The sequence below is a fragment of the Odontesthes bonariensis genome, chromosome 5 (assembly GCF_027942865.1).
Source record: "Odontesthes bonariensis isolate fOdoBon6 chromosome 5, fOdoBon6.hap1, whole genome shotgun sequence".
Taxonomy (NCBI): domain Eukaryota; kingdom Metazoa; phylum Chordata; class Actinopteri; order Atheriniformes; family Atherinopsidae; genus Odontesthes; species Odontesthes bonariensis.
In genome coordinates, this window is record NC_134510.1 from 33242167 (window position 1) to 33256281 (window position 14115).

General features: G+C 40.1%; 1 protein-coding gene across 4 annotated transcripts in view; it reads left to right on the top strand.

Annotated features, from left to right (window-relative positions):
- Positions 1–2947: 2947 nt before the first annotated feature.
- sema6cb (semaphorin 6Cb) overlaps positions 2948–14115 on the top strand; it is a 147599-nt gene continuing 136431 nt past the window's right edge. For all 4 annotated transcript variants that reach the window (XM_075466159.1, XM_075466162.1, XM_075466163.1 and 1 more), the window contains exon 1: positions 2948–3144. The gene's annotated coding sequence lies outside the window, so the exon portion shown is untranslated. The remainder of the gene's footprint in view (positions 3145–14115) is intronic.

Below are 14115 nucleotides of genomic sequence, written 5' to 3' on the forward strand. Positions count from 1 at the left end.
GTTCAGCATCATGGCAGCAGACGTAGATACGAGACATAGATAGAAAGAAATTATAGAAAAAGACAATGAAAAACAAGAAAAAAACAGACAACTAGCTGCTACATCTGTAGAAACCAAATAGAAAACATCCTATGGCCTCTGCAGGCAGAGAACCATCAGGAGCACCTGCAGGTAGACAAACAGAGAAAAAAAAACAAAAAACACAAGCAGTAACAACACCAGCAGCAAGTACAGAGAACATAACTGTGGATACGGATGGTCTGAAAGCACAGGACGACACAGCGACTGAATGATAAGCATGTGACTGAGTGAATTAATGTGTGTGTGTGCGTGAACATGCTAAATATATGGTACAGGTTTTACATGAATTGTGCTCAGTCAAGAGTGCAGATTTATTAGTAAATTACTAATTTGCGTATTTACTCAAAAAAATTATATTACATAAACTTGTAATATGATAATTGTTCTTACAGTACTGTACAAACTGTTTTATATTCGTAGTAATATGATGAGGCCTTTAAAATGCTGCCATGAATAGCTTTTAATAATCTATTAACGTATGCAGTCTAGTTGCTTAAAGTATTTTGGATATCCTAATACTTTTTTTTCAAACTGTCTGAGTTACTCAATTACTTTTTTATTCTTCTAACTAAATGTTTAGTGTTGTCATACTGTAAATTTAATTTTGAACAGATCGAATGATCCGATTGCGTAACAGTAATCTAAACATCTTAATTATATAAAGTCTTACATACAACAGTAGTGTTCTGCGATACAGAATCTCCAGTGTTTGTCATTTATAACAAAATTATGCAACAGAAATAAAATTAAAAGTACGTCTGCTTCGGCAGAGAAGGCTTATCTCACCAGAAAGTCTCTAATATCCTTCAGTTTTGTTTGTACCCTGGCAATCATTTTGCAGGCTTAGTCTGTCAACCTTGTTTCTATGCAAACAAATGAGGACCATTGTGAATCATGACAGCTCACAACATTGCTGCCCTTTTCTAGCCAATTATTGTGTAAAAAAAATTCTGAACATGTTTGTTGTTTTTGCTTGAAGTGTGGTTTTATGAAATATGAAGGTATGAGTCAAGGTTTTAGCTAAAAGCCACAAAATAAAAATGACCTGCTACGGATTATAAAATCTTATTAAAGAATAATTTCGGGATTCACAGAACACAATGAGGGCAGTTAGACACACAAAAAAACATATTCCTTGCTGACCTGTAGAGGATTTGCACAGATTTTCTTCACTTTGGATGAGGCTCAAAAAGCTTTGCTTCAAGTTTCCATTTTTTATGCCAAGGCAAATTAGGATAAGTGGCTTAATGCTGCAGCTTACTGTTCAGATATGAGAGTGACATCACTGTTTTCAGCTCCTGACAAGAAAGTAAATAAGTTTATACCCTTAAATGTCAAACTCATCTTGCTATCTGTCCAACAATCGTTCTATCAGTGTAGCTTTGCATTTACTCGCCATGGTCAGAATTGAGAATGCACCACAGCTCTAAGCAGTAAACACATTTGCATTTAGGTTTCAACCTGAGCAAGGTAATAAGATTATTAAAATCCCAAAAGAGAGCATCTTGGCAGTTTATTGAGTTTGTTTACTGCTGAAACCTTTGCAGGTTGTTGTGCTGTATCAAGGGTGGCTGAAGATTTATCAAATCAGTGCAAAATCATTGCCCTCTGAGCTTGTGTCCTCACCCACCACTAGAAAGCGCCTCATCACAACAGTCCTCATTGCACTGAAATAAGAAAGGATTGGAGTAAATGTAGTGGTGTTGAGTCACAGCTAACACGGAACACAGCAATTTTTTTTTCTGCTTCTTGGGGAGGCAAAGAGGCATGAAATGAACAAGCATGACCTGATAGGAGGCCTTACCATTTATCTGACTGCCAACGTGATTGTATATGCATCGCAATCATTGCAGAGGCCACTTGAACTGCTGTCCTGTGAGTAACTCAGGAGCATTTTGACAAGAGAGAGTGACATAAATGGAAATGCAGTAGATGAAAGCTAGAAATGAGTGAGTCAGTGGGGTCATGGCCATCTATTAGATTATCATCAAACACAGACGCAGTCAGACCAAATGTCTCAGCACTGCCATGTCTGCACAGGTGTCTTATTAGTGTTTCTGGCGATGTACTTCGCAGCACCATTGCCAGCTGACTAACTGTTGTCAGTACCCTTTGTCCCTGCCTTTCAAATTACATTTGTGCATTTCCATTTGATGGACATTCAGTATATATGCAAGTAGTATTTCATTTATTCTTGTACAAAAGGGTTGGTTTTGTATGAGTTGGTTATAGTTTATGAACTGGACTACAAGTCAAGCACACAATTTGTTTTTGACTTCTAAAATTCAAGGAGTTGAACCTTCTCCTGTTGTATGTCATTGAACTGGTTTTGCAAGGTTACAATATTCAGATGGTATACAGTATTACAGCCCTAACTACACAAAATAGTCCCATTCACATATTGTTTAAACAATATTTAATTTTATGTTGTGATACTCTTCATTGTAAAATGATTACATGTCATGAGAAATAATTATGAGTCTGTGCATTTACTGATTTGGTCGGTATATAACACAATTTGATTTACAAGAGAATCGATATGGCTAGCTTAGTTTCATAGCCGTTTAAATACATCTAATTGCTCCCATAAAGTCAAATTGTGTGCGTGTTTAAATCCCCTGTTCTGAGGTCTGATTGGCTGACTTGGTTACAAGGTTTTGATGTTCGGGCGTTTAACATCTGGAAGAAAAGTGAACCGTGCCAGGCGGAGCGCAATAGTCTTACTCGAGCCATTATCCAATTGGAAGTGACAGGATTCTAAACTCATCTTCTGATTGGTTAGAGCGCCTGTCAAACTCGGGCTTGGGGGGCGTGGCCTGAGCCGCTGCTGAAATGTTATGATTTCAGTCTAACTGGCTCCAGTCCTGTCACAGCAGTGAGGGGCGCATTCTGCTACGCTGGCGCTCTGGGAATACTAACTGTTTGCCGAAAACAACCCAGCTTAAAACTACCAAGTGTTGTTTTCTTTTATTTCGACTTTACTGCTTCGTCGCTACATCGCTATCCTCGCAGGAAGACTGCGACGTTTGTTTTTCACGGTGGAAGAACCAAAGAAACAATGAGGTAAGAAGTGCTAGTTGCAGACTGAACGTTTCTGCCGCAGCTGTGCTTACTTTGCTCATTAGGGCTCTGGTGCGCTAACTTTGCCACAGATGAGATAATGCTTAAATGGTGCTAGTCGCTTAAAAAACAACATAAACGACACGTCTAATATGCGTGAATTATTCTTTAACTCTCTCGCCAAGTTTCATTGTGGCTCCACAGGAGCTGCTGGTTTTCTGTTTTCTCCGCTCTTTCTGAGTCATTTTGGCACCGAGAATGAATTGCAGAAATTACAAGCGTCCATCAGCTAAGGGTTACACTATTTATTTATTTTTTAGCCTATTTAAATCCTCATGAACAGGTTTCAAAGATTCATATTTATTGTTGGCGGGTCGTTGTAATCGGATCATGTTTCCACAACTTATCACGGACGTGTTGAGTGGCATCTTGCCTGAATCACTGATTTAATTTGGATGCTGGCGTATTTTTCTGGCCAAAACCATCTATAGCCTACTTGTTACCTGGGATGTGTTTGTGCAGAATAGGCTGGCGAATGCTGCATTCCTTTACGAGCAGATGACACAAACAAATCAATTTAATAGGGGGAAATAGTATTTGCGTGACTGTTCAGATGCACTGAGACAGCGTATATCCCTCCTAATTCGCCTACATTTTACCTCTTAAATCAAGCTTACTTCATCTGCACTTTTGTCTTGTTGCCAAACTCGCAGGGAAAACGATGATCTCATTGTTCTAACAGGTTTCTGCTTCTGCACGCAGACTTTAAGCTGTGTTGGACGGACCTCGCCACCCCGCACAAAGGGGTTTGAAAGCCGTGTTTTCCTCGGAGCCGCCGGTGGTTATTTATGCTGAAATGGATGCTCTGAGCTGCGCTTGTGCCGCTCTCTGCAGAAATACGGGTCTATGATTTGTCTCAGCCTGTTGTGCATTAGCTCTCATCTCCCTCAGTGGGTGTTCAGTTTCAGTTGGGGCTAAAAACATTTCAGCATTGAATAAATCTTGCCAGTGCTCAAAGAGAGACGGGCTCCTTCACTACTTTTTGGATTTCAGCCTGTTGCAAACTAACACTACTGTCTTTACTAACCCAGGGGTTGCTGTTTTCCATTTATTCTTCTCTTCACAAGCCATAGCTTTGCAAAAGTTTTGCAGGGTTTTAAAAAAAAAAAAACAGTTATGTTCAATCAGGGCAAAGTTGAACAACACTATTTGCTGATTCAGGATGTGCCTTTTTTATTTTGGCTGTTGTGAGAAAAACATCACACAAACATCATGCAAGCAGTCAGATGTTGCAGTGGAGACGGCGGTCAGATCTTGTGACTTTCTTTGGTTTTGCTTTGTCCTGCTCCTCTCAGCTGCTGCAGTGATATCATAAGATGGGGAGGGGGCACTAATAGCTTGCAGTTTCTCACCGCAGTTGTACAGTGACTTGGCACTCTTTGTTGCTATGAGAATATTGTAGGGTGGTTTTGGGTTATCTGTTTGACACATAACTCGTGTGCTGACAAGAGGTGCTGCTTCCTTGCAGGACAAGTGGGATGCTCCTGTGTACTCTGATTCTCAACCATCACGTCTGTCTGTGCTCCCACTCACACTATGAACAGTGCATACCAATCTACATTCAACCCTTGTTTGTGCTGGTCGCCCACACTTGGAATCGATCAGCTCCTTTTTGTTCCTTCCATCTCTTTTACTCATGACCATTAGGAAACTTTCATTGACGGGTGAGTTCTAGTTGTAAATGTGCGTTTATTCCTCATCGGTGCTGAAATTGCCTTCTCTTCATCCAGCTCTCATTCTCAGGCCCTGATAGGTCCGTTGCTCAGTTAGCATGGTTAATGATGCATTTAGCACAGTGTGTAATTTTGTTTCCGATTTCCATTTTTTCGTTTGGCTTTAGTTTGAAATGAGAAGAGTCCCCAATGGAAGGGCCCTGTGTGTGCAGATGGTATCCTCCTAATGGTCCTCAGGGTAATGATGGTTGAAATAGGTTCCTAACCAGAGGCAGAGGCTGTGCTGGCCCTTGGGGGACATTCAGTTAGCCTATTTCCATTGTCATCATCAAGATAAAGTGCTCAATATCTGAACACATATATGTATAGCGCACACACTTATTTTCCAGCTTGGATTGGTCACTAGGAAAGCAGCAGAATTTCAGTGGAACAGATGAAGACGCTTTACATTAATTCCCCAGGCGAGCTTGAAGTTGCTGAATTGCTGCACTCATGCTCATTTCCCCCCCATTCTGAGCTCAATAGAACGTGAAAGCTTTGGATTATGTATTTTGGGCTATTGTTGTGCCACCTTAACACCAGTGATTTGTCTGAAGTGTCTAAGATCTCAAGCACACTTGCAGCTGCTGATGTCTAAAAAATGGGTTGGTACCGTGCCGTGCTTCAGGAAGCAACAGTTAATCTCCCCTCCACATCTGCGACATATGGGACTTTGTTTGGCCCTGCACCTGAGAGCGGCACGAGAGCGGGTCTGTGGCACCTCATATTTCATTTTGATAATGGCTTGTTACCCGTGGCAACTGTGCAGCCAGCGAGAGTCTTGCTTCTTGAAAGGTAGGGTAGAAAAAAAAGGGAAGGGGGGGTTATGAGGATGTGAGCTCCAAGGCCTCCCATCCCCCCTCCACCACCCTTTACTGGCTGGTTGCGTTGTAACCAGGAAAGGGTGTAAGACCCCTGGGGAGTGAATTATTACCTGTCAGCCCTGCAAGCTCCCTGTCATCCATAATCCTGTGCTGAGACAGTACAGGCCGGTTCAGGCTATCTGCTGAGACCACCAGGCCTTGGCCTCCAGGTCTGGCCCCATTTGGCCACAGCTGGGAAGAAATCACATTAACATGTTGCATTGAGCGTTACAAATGCACAGGTTAAGCGTAGCAGATGGACCTGCCTCGTACCTTCTGTAACATGGCAAGGGGTTCCTCTATCACTGCTCTCACTGGTTGCTTTTTTTCAGCTGCTCGACCAACTGAGCGGAAATGAATTCTTTACTGTGTCTGGAGAAAGTTTCTGCTCATGGTTTTGCTGATTCAGTGCTCTGAATCTCCTGGGTATATTAATCTGCGTGGTTTTTAAAGTGAATTTATAGATTGCCTGTGGCACGGGCATAATGGATGGTGCCAATTTTGTTGCATCTATTTCCTTGTTAATGTTGCAGCCTGCTGGAAGTTGAGTTGAATAAAGCGCTGAGGGTTTTTTCCTCCCACTGGTCCAATCTGAGTCCTTGGCACTCTTATGATTACTTTTGATTCCAAAAACAGGCGTGCAGTTGTATCCCTCCTGTGGTCCTGGTGTGGTTAATCCAGCTCTTGAAATTACAGCCGGGCTGATGAGCGTGTAAATTTTGTGAGGAAAACCTTAGAGTTCAGTGAAAGGCTAGAGGGAAAAGGAAGAAAAAGAGGCAGGAGGTGGCAGACCACAAACTGGACTAGTGACAGGCCTCAGTCCATCCATCCAGACTGGCTGTCTTCCTGTGGTTTTGCCGTGCTGCTCTTCAGAAACATTAACCCCTTGTCGAACATGGACTTAGTCTTTGCTTGCCAACCCACTGTGGCCACAAGCAGAGCAGCAGGAACACTGCATGTCTGTCTGGTTTTACGCTTCATGAAGCTCAGGGGATGGAGTCCAGCAATTAAAAGGGAACATATAACCTGAAGCTTGCAAAATCATCAAATGACCTGTGATTTATGTTTTTAGGCTTGAGTGGACCATATGTCCCATGAAAGAATCTTTGTTGAACATTGAAACCTCAAACGCTGTATGTTTTCTAAAGGTTTTGTTCTCCTTCGTCTCATGTCAGTGTTTATACATGCACTGAGGTTTTTCTGTTTTCATTATGGTTTTGCATTAAAAATGCTGCAGTTGGAGTAAGAATACCCGAAGAGCCATGTTTAATGGCTCCCTCTTTCTTATATGCGTTGTCCTTTTAAAATGCAGGACAGAATACCTCTCCTTTACAGGGTGTCACAGGCACACACGCTCTTTGATTTGTGTGACACAGAAGCTCCGTGCGCTACCCACAGGGCAGCTTGGAAGCAGCATGCACAACAAAAAGGATCTCTCTTGAAAGGAGGGAAAATGAATCATCCAAAATTGAATCCTTTGCATTTTCCATGCATATTTCATGTGATGAAGTAGCAAGTGCTGCCTCATCTGTACATGGATTTTCATAGTTTTAAAGGATTATTAACTGATGACAAAGCACAACTATCCAGTTGCTTCATTCCCAATCCCATATATATATATTATTATTTTATTTTTTTCAAACTATAAGTGTCCGTAGCAGACATTAATTCCTCTAGATTAGCTTTGCACGCTTTATAACTCCAAGTAGTTTATAATGAACTCAGAATGAGGGAGTGATTTTATTTTATTTTATTTTTATTTATTTATTTTTTTTTCTTCAGAGGAAATTCTTAAGTGCCTTCTGATTGGTCTAATTTCTATAGGTTTGCCAAGGGGGTGTGGAAGATGGTGGTGGAAACATGTGAAACCGCACATAAACAAGAAAACACTTTGAGAAATGTGCTGGTTTCAAGCATGTGAGATCCAGCTGTTTGTGCTGGAGCCAGAATTGGGCCCTGAATATCAAAGTGAGCAACGTGACCAACCGCCACAACAAAGATGTAGAAGCAACAAATTGATGTTCAGTTATTTAGTGTATAAATTTATTAACACACAGTATAGTCTCTTTAACTGACTTCTCACTCAGTGTAACCATGTTTGTACTAAAATCTGTTTATGCTAACATAAGACAGACATTTGAAACTGATTTGCTCACCACTAGTTGTTCAAACTTGTTCTGTTGGTGTTGGAACAGCCTAGATTTTAGCATAATTTTCCTTGCAAAGCCAGTGTCATACTGGTTCTTTTTTTCATAAAACTGTTGTCTGTTAAGTGTTTTGAACAAATCTAAAGCCTTCCCTGACTGTTGCTGCTGGCCAGGAAAAACAAACCGCACTGATCCCTGTGTTGTTTTTTTATTGTTGTTTTGTTTTATTTGCTTTTACTTCTGTACAGCACTTTGGTCAATTGTGGTTGTTTTTAAATGTGCTTCATAAATAAATTTGACTTGACTTGATCCAACATTGCTGTTACTTTGGGGAATCTGAAAAGGGTCAAATTGCCCTCGCAGCCAAAAACACATTTTCTTTTTGTCTCTGAGGCTAAAGTGCCATTATTTGAGAAGTACAAGCAGATTACCTGCATCCTGTGGCGATAACTTCTGCTTTTGAAATGCAACTAAAACAAATGAACTAAATGAACTTGTCCCTTGAAATAACCCGTTGGCATGCATGCCAGCTACTGATTGTGAAAGTCTTCAGTTAGTGGTGGGCAAAGTGCCGCGGTTTGACCCTCTTAATTGTCTCTGAATGGCTTCATCATGCGGGCACACCCGCATCATTTATCATTCATGCGATGCCTGGAACTTCCTGGTGTCCGATCATTCTTGATGTTGGTGAGGAAGTTGCCCTTTTTATGAATTATTTTATTTTTTTTTTTTTAAAAAGCTTGTGTGTTCTGATAGTTGATCCCTACAACATGAGTTCCTCATTTGTTCTCATTGCTGGTCGGTGAGTGCCTGCGTCCTTAATGAGGGTTTGCTCCAACTACAAATGGAGTCACCATTCCTCCATTCAGCTGTTTTTAGGAATTCACTTTATTGTTTGTGTCCAGACAAACCTAAACAAAGATAACGGCTCTAAAGTTGTTAAAGTGGCAGCTGGGATTACCGATGATCTGATGCAAGAAATAAAATACAGAATAGGATATGTGGGGGGACTTCGGCTTCACTAAATACAGCACAGAATAAAACCTAGCTCCATGTAAACATTGGCAGGTTGAGAGAAGGCACAAGAGATTCATTCCATGACCTGAAACACGATCACGGCATATGCCACAGCAGGAATAAATGTGTGGCCAAGTTAGCATGTGTTACATATGCAGTGGCCTTAAAAGCTTTGCTGACGCGACTACATGCCCCAAACCCTCCTGAGGATGGAGTCAGATAATGGAGCCATACACATGTTATCAGCATCTGCATTTTATCTGTTGCTTCTTTGCTAAATTATGTGGTTAAACACCGAGACTGTAGTTACACATTATGGCCACTGTGCTAAAGCTCAGCTGGTTTTCACTTTCAAATATCTCAGATTTTGAGGAGTAACCACCGCAGGCTGTATTTATTAAATTTACTTTGGCAGCAGTGTGATCAAGAACCTGTTTTTCTTGTCTATTTTCTTTTATCATTCAACATACTCTCATATATCTGAATTTTTTTGTGACTTCCCTCTCAGTGCAAGAAGTACCATATCGTATGTTTGTAACAACTTTTTAACAGTAAATTGCTCCTACTGCATCATCATTATTTATTTTTCTCATTTCCATCTCCTTGCGGAGTGTTTTTTCTGTGCTTCATTTCACAGAGATTGGCTCTCAATCAAACAGTGTGGGTGGAACACTAACGATCCTTTTTCTTGGATTTTCAATTTGTGAAGTTTTCGTTTCAGTTAGTGGAGTTATTTTCTTCGCCTGTTCAGCAACTGTGGCTATCACAGCTTGTACTAACAGTCTAGTTACTCTCCTGTTTCTTTCAAACAAACGGCTGTTTCTTCTGGAGGAAATGTAGCTATCCATCTCCGTGCCAGCGTTTATTTCCCTGGAAAGATCGACCAGACACTCGAAGCCTTTCACCACTGCTCTTTGATTTGGTGTGCACTTTCTAAATGAACATTTGGCACAGCTGACCTCTGCTTTGTGTTCAGCAAAGGAAGTTGTTATGAACACATGTCACCGTGATTTGGAACATTTGCTTAAGAGAAGTAATAAGTGCATTCAAAACATCCTTATTTCCTGTTTGGTTTGCGTATCATTAGCAAATCATCGCACATGCAGCATTTAATGGCTCGAATTTAAATTTTTTTCTAAAATGATGAAATTGGGAATAAACAAAACTGATCCAGATATTATTGAAGAAAAAAAAAATTTGGCTGTTGTAAATTTGGCCCACAATGCCTGAGAATTTGTGTCTGTCTTGGCAAAATTCAGCTTTTTGGCTTTTCATTAGTGTTTTTAATTCATGTGAGCTGAACAAACTTCCCTCCCAGACTGTTAGCTATTACATTGTGAAACTTTAAGATAAGAGGGCTTCTGTTTAGAAATGCCATAAATCTTGTTACGGTTTGTGTAGAAAGACTCCTTCCTGCATCCTCTCCTGCAGTTAACAACGACAGACTATCTGCTGAAGAGTACTATCAGAGCTGCAAACATTTTCATCATAAGCACTTTTTGTGATGTATTTCTCCTTGATTAGTCTCTAAACTGTCAAAACATTGACACAGATCAGAAGTGTTGTCTTTTTGTAAGCCAAATACAACATTTTCACCTTTCTTTCTGTGATGAGTGCTGCTTTTCTGTGTTTGGATTTTTGACAGTTCGAGTTGGTGTTGGCTTTAAGACATTTTGATTTGGTATATTCAGAATTTTCTTCCACTGTACATGGCTGATTAGTTGGTTTATATGGAGGGGCCCAATATTTTTACAGCATATTTTTTGCTTATTATTATTTGTTACCTTTTGAAGCGATTGAATGCTCATCTTGTGGTACGCTTTCATTCTCCCTGTCACTGAACGGACTGCTGTCAAATCGCAGCCACCACATTCACTTTACTGTATTTTTATAAGTAATGCAGCGACACAAAGTCTCCAACCTTTAGTAACATGTCCGAGAGGAGCGGACAGAAAGTCTTGCACAGAAAGTGATCAAGGTTTATTCAAAAGGTCATTACATTTATTGTGTTTTCTCCAAAAAAACAAATATGCAAAAAAGTTGAGAAGAGAGGTGTTAAAGTTGTTCAATCTAGTTGGCTTTAGTACTGACTGTTTTTCCTGTGATTATGTCTTGGTCTGCTGTGTTTGCATTAAGCAGGAAGGAGCTTATATACCGTGTGTGAGATGGAGAAGAGTGGGAGGCTGAATGAAAGAAGTGCACATGGCTTTATGGTTTTAGATTTCCCAACTTTAGATTACAAAGTTTAAATAAATGTGGGTGTGTTTTTATTTATTTAAACATTTGGGAATTTACTTGGCTGACCTGACCAAGAGATTTTGTGTGAAGAATCGTGATCTGATTATTATTATTTTCCAAGTTGCTCTTGTCTGACTTACCACACCTTGGTCAAAGCAATTATGTTGACGATAGTAAGGAGAAAAGGCCCACTGCTTCGGTCCTAAAGAACTCATTCTGAGTTGTGATCATTTTTCAGTGTTTTCTTTTAATGAGAATTTTTTTTATGGACCTGGAATGTGAAATAAAGCAGGGAATTTAAAACCTACTGTAACCCTTTTCTTGTCCTATCTATTTAAAGCTGCTTGGTTCAACCATTAGGATTCTAGTATCTGCCATTCTGGCTCTTCACAAACTTAGGTGACAGGTATTCACACATTTAATTTATTTAAGTGATGGGATGATTTTTTTTTTTTCTTTTTCCCCTTTAGAGAGTGATCAGACGCCCTTTGGCTCTCCTCTCAGCAATGCAACGCAGCATGTGTACTTTCAATGCGGTTCATACCTGCATCTGATTTCCAACCTCTCCATGTCACCCTGCTCTCTGTTCACTTGTCATGCTTTGAATGGACAGCAGAAGTTAAACCCTTGAAGCCCAAATTTAGTGTGAAAAGTTCTTTAATGGTTTTGTAAACTGTTTGAATTCCCAGCCCTCCACTGGTGTCTTTTATGGGGGCACCCTGCAGTCTGTAGATGGGAATTGTAGTAGATTTTCTGGATGACACTCTGCATACCTTCTAGCTTAAATCTGGAATGTGTTAGCCTAAATTTAGAGTTGGCTGTGTTTATTTATTTTTTTAACAGTGAATCCCTTTTGAGTGAATGAAGTGTTTTACCTGTGTGAGAATTTTGGGGCAAATGTAGGCGGTTTTTAATTGGTACTTAAGCACGCACGCTATTATTTGTGTATATTTTGGAGTTCACCATATGTGCAGTGAATATTTGGCTCGGACACTGTAAGATAAGTCTGCTCGCCTACACTTAGCGTGGTCATTTTCATCCATTTCTCAGAACTCCAAGCTTGTTTCCATTAAACTGAGGCTATTTTTAAAACAGTCTTTTGGGAATGGGGGTGTACAGTTAATGACATATGAATTCAAACTAAGCAGGGGTCCAGGGTGAGTAAAACGAACCACCTCCTCCTCTCCTTCAGTCTCCCCAACTCTTCCCGTAATGTGTGTGTCGGTTTATTAACCATGTGTTGTCTCACCCCTGCAGCTGTGCGTGTGTGGGAGATGGTGTTGTCAGCAGGAATTAGTTCTTCACTTGATGCAAAGAAATGTAATCAAAATGTTAAAGCCGCCCTTTAAATTGATAAAACAAATCTTTGTAAAAGTTATTTGTGTTTTAAAAGGTAAGGACTGAAAACCTGAAACTAATATATTCTTTTTTTTTATTTTTTTTTTTTATCAACAGATTCTACATTTTTTTTTTTTGCGATATATTCACTTAATATTAAATATCAAAATATTTTAACTAAAATTTTAACTTATAGATCAAAACACAGAAATACTTCTTTGCCATGGGAATAAGGGCAAGCAGCCAATTTTCATACTAACTTTTAATCTGAATGCTAAAGTTGGCACATGTAGGAAAGGTAGAGGCATTTTGCAGACAAAATGCTCCCTTAACCTGACAGAAATGGATATATCTGACCTTTTTTAATGATGTATTTTGCTTACTGTGTATGTGCTCAAGAAAGCGGATATAAATGAATGAAAACGGATCGTCTCGCATAAAGTCTGACTGCTGGCAATGAAAGGGGTAAACTTGCTTTAAACAGAGCTGAATTGTAGGCAGACTGATTCTCCAAACATGTGAGCAATTTCAGAGTAATTGTCTTATTGATAATTTAGCCTAAGTGTGTGTGCTTTTGCCCCTGCAATGATGTGGACTGCTTCAGGCGGTAAAACATGTTCATTAATTTTCTCTGAAGCCGTAAAGTTATTCTCAGAAAGGGAGACCACGTGAACACAAACACAACAAAACTGCTTCCACTCTGTCGCACACCCCCTTGCATTTTCCTGGTATGAATCTTTGTTTGATCTCTCTTCATTGCCTCCTTTCTCCCGGCTGGCTCCACTGTCTCTCCCTGAGGGGCAGTTTCTGGTGACTGACTGCACGAAAACCATCCGAGAGTAAACAAAAACCCAGACCACACTATTGCTTTAATGTCACAACTGAATGACAGGAGAATGTGACAGGAATAAGGGGCAATGCACTTTCACACTCGGGCTATGTCTGAGGCTGACAGTAGCCCTCCAGCTAAACACAGTGTGCATTAGTTTTGGTCTGCAGGTAGCAGGAGGATGAAATGTCAGGAAGTCCAGTTTGAATGGCTTGGACACAAAGCTAGTTCACAAGTGTTTATACTATGCTGAGGCAGGATTTCACAAATTGTTGCTTGCTAGTTGATGCTTGCAATGTTACCTGTTAAATCAGCACAATGCAGCAAAAAATGAAGAGTTTCCACAGCATGACAGTTGCTTTAATTTTTGGATTTGTTACCAGTATTGGTTTTACACTTTTGTTCTCTAAATAAACACTAATGTTTACCATTCATGTCTTTCCTGCCACAAAAGTATCAATATTCCTTTTTATTTTTATTTTATTTCTAAATGAGCTACTACCTTCCCATTCCAGTCTCTCCCTTGACAGCATCGCAGACAAATTCAGTATTCAGACTTGCCCTGTAATTGAGGCAGCAGCAGCCTTCTGTGTTTTTACCTTGTGGGGCTTCAAGGTATCAAAAAATAGCTTTCCACAATATGACGGCATCAACGGGAAAGCCTGGGTAAGCGTTGGCCCTGACATGTTTTTTTTTTTTTTTTTTTTTTTTTTTTTTTTTTTTTTTTTTTCTGATGTCAGTCAGTTAGGTCATTTAAACCACTGTCTCTA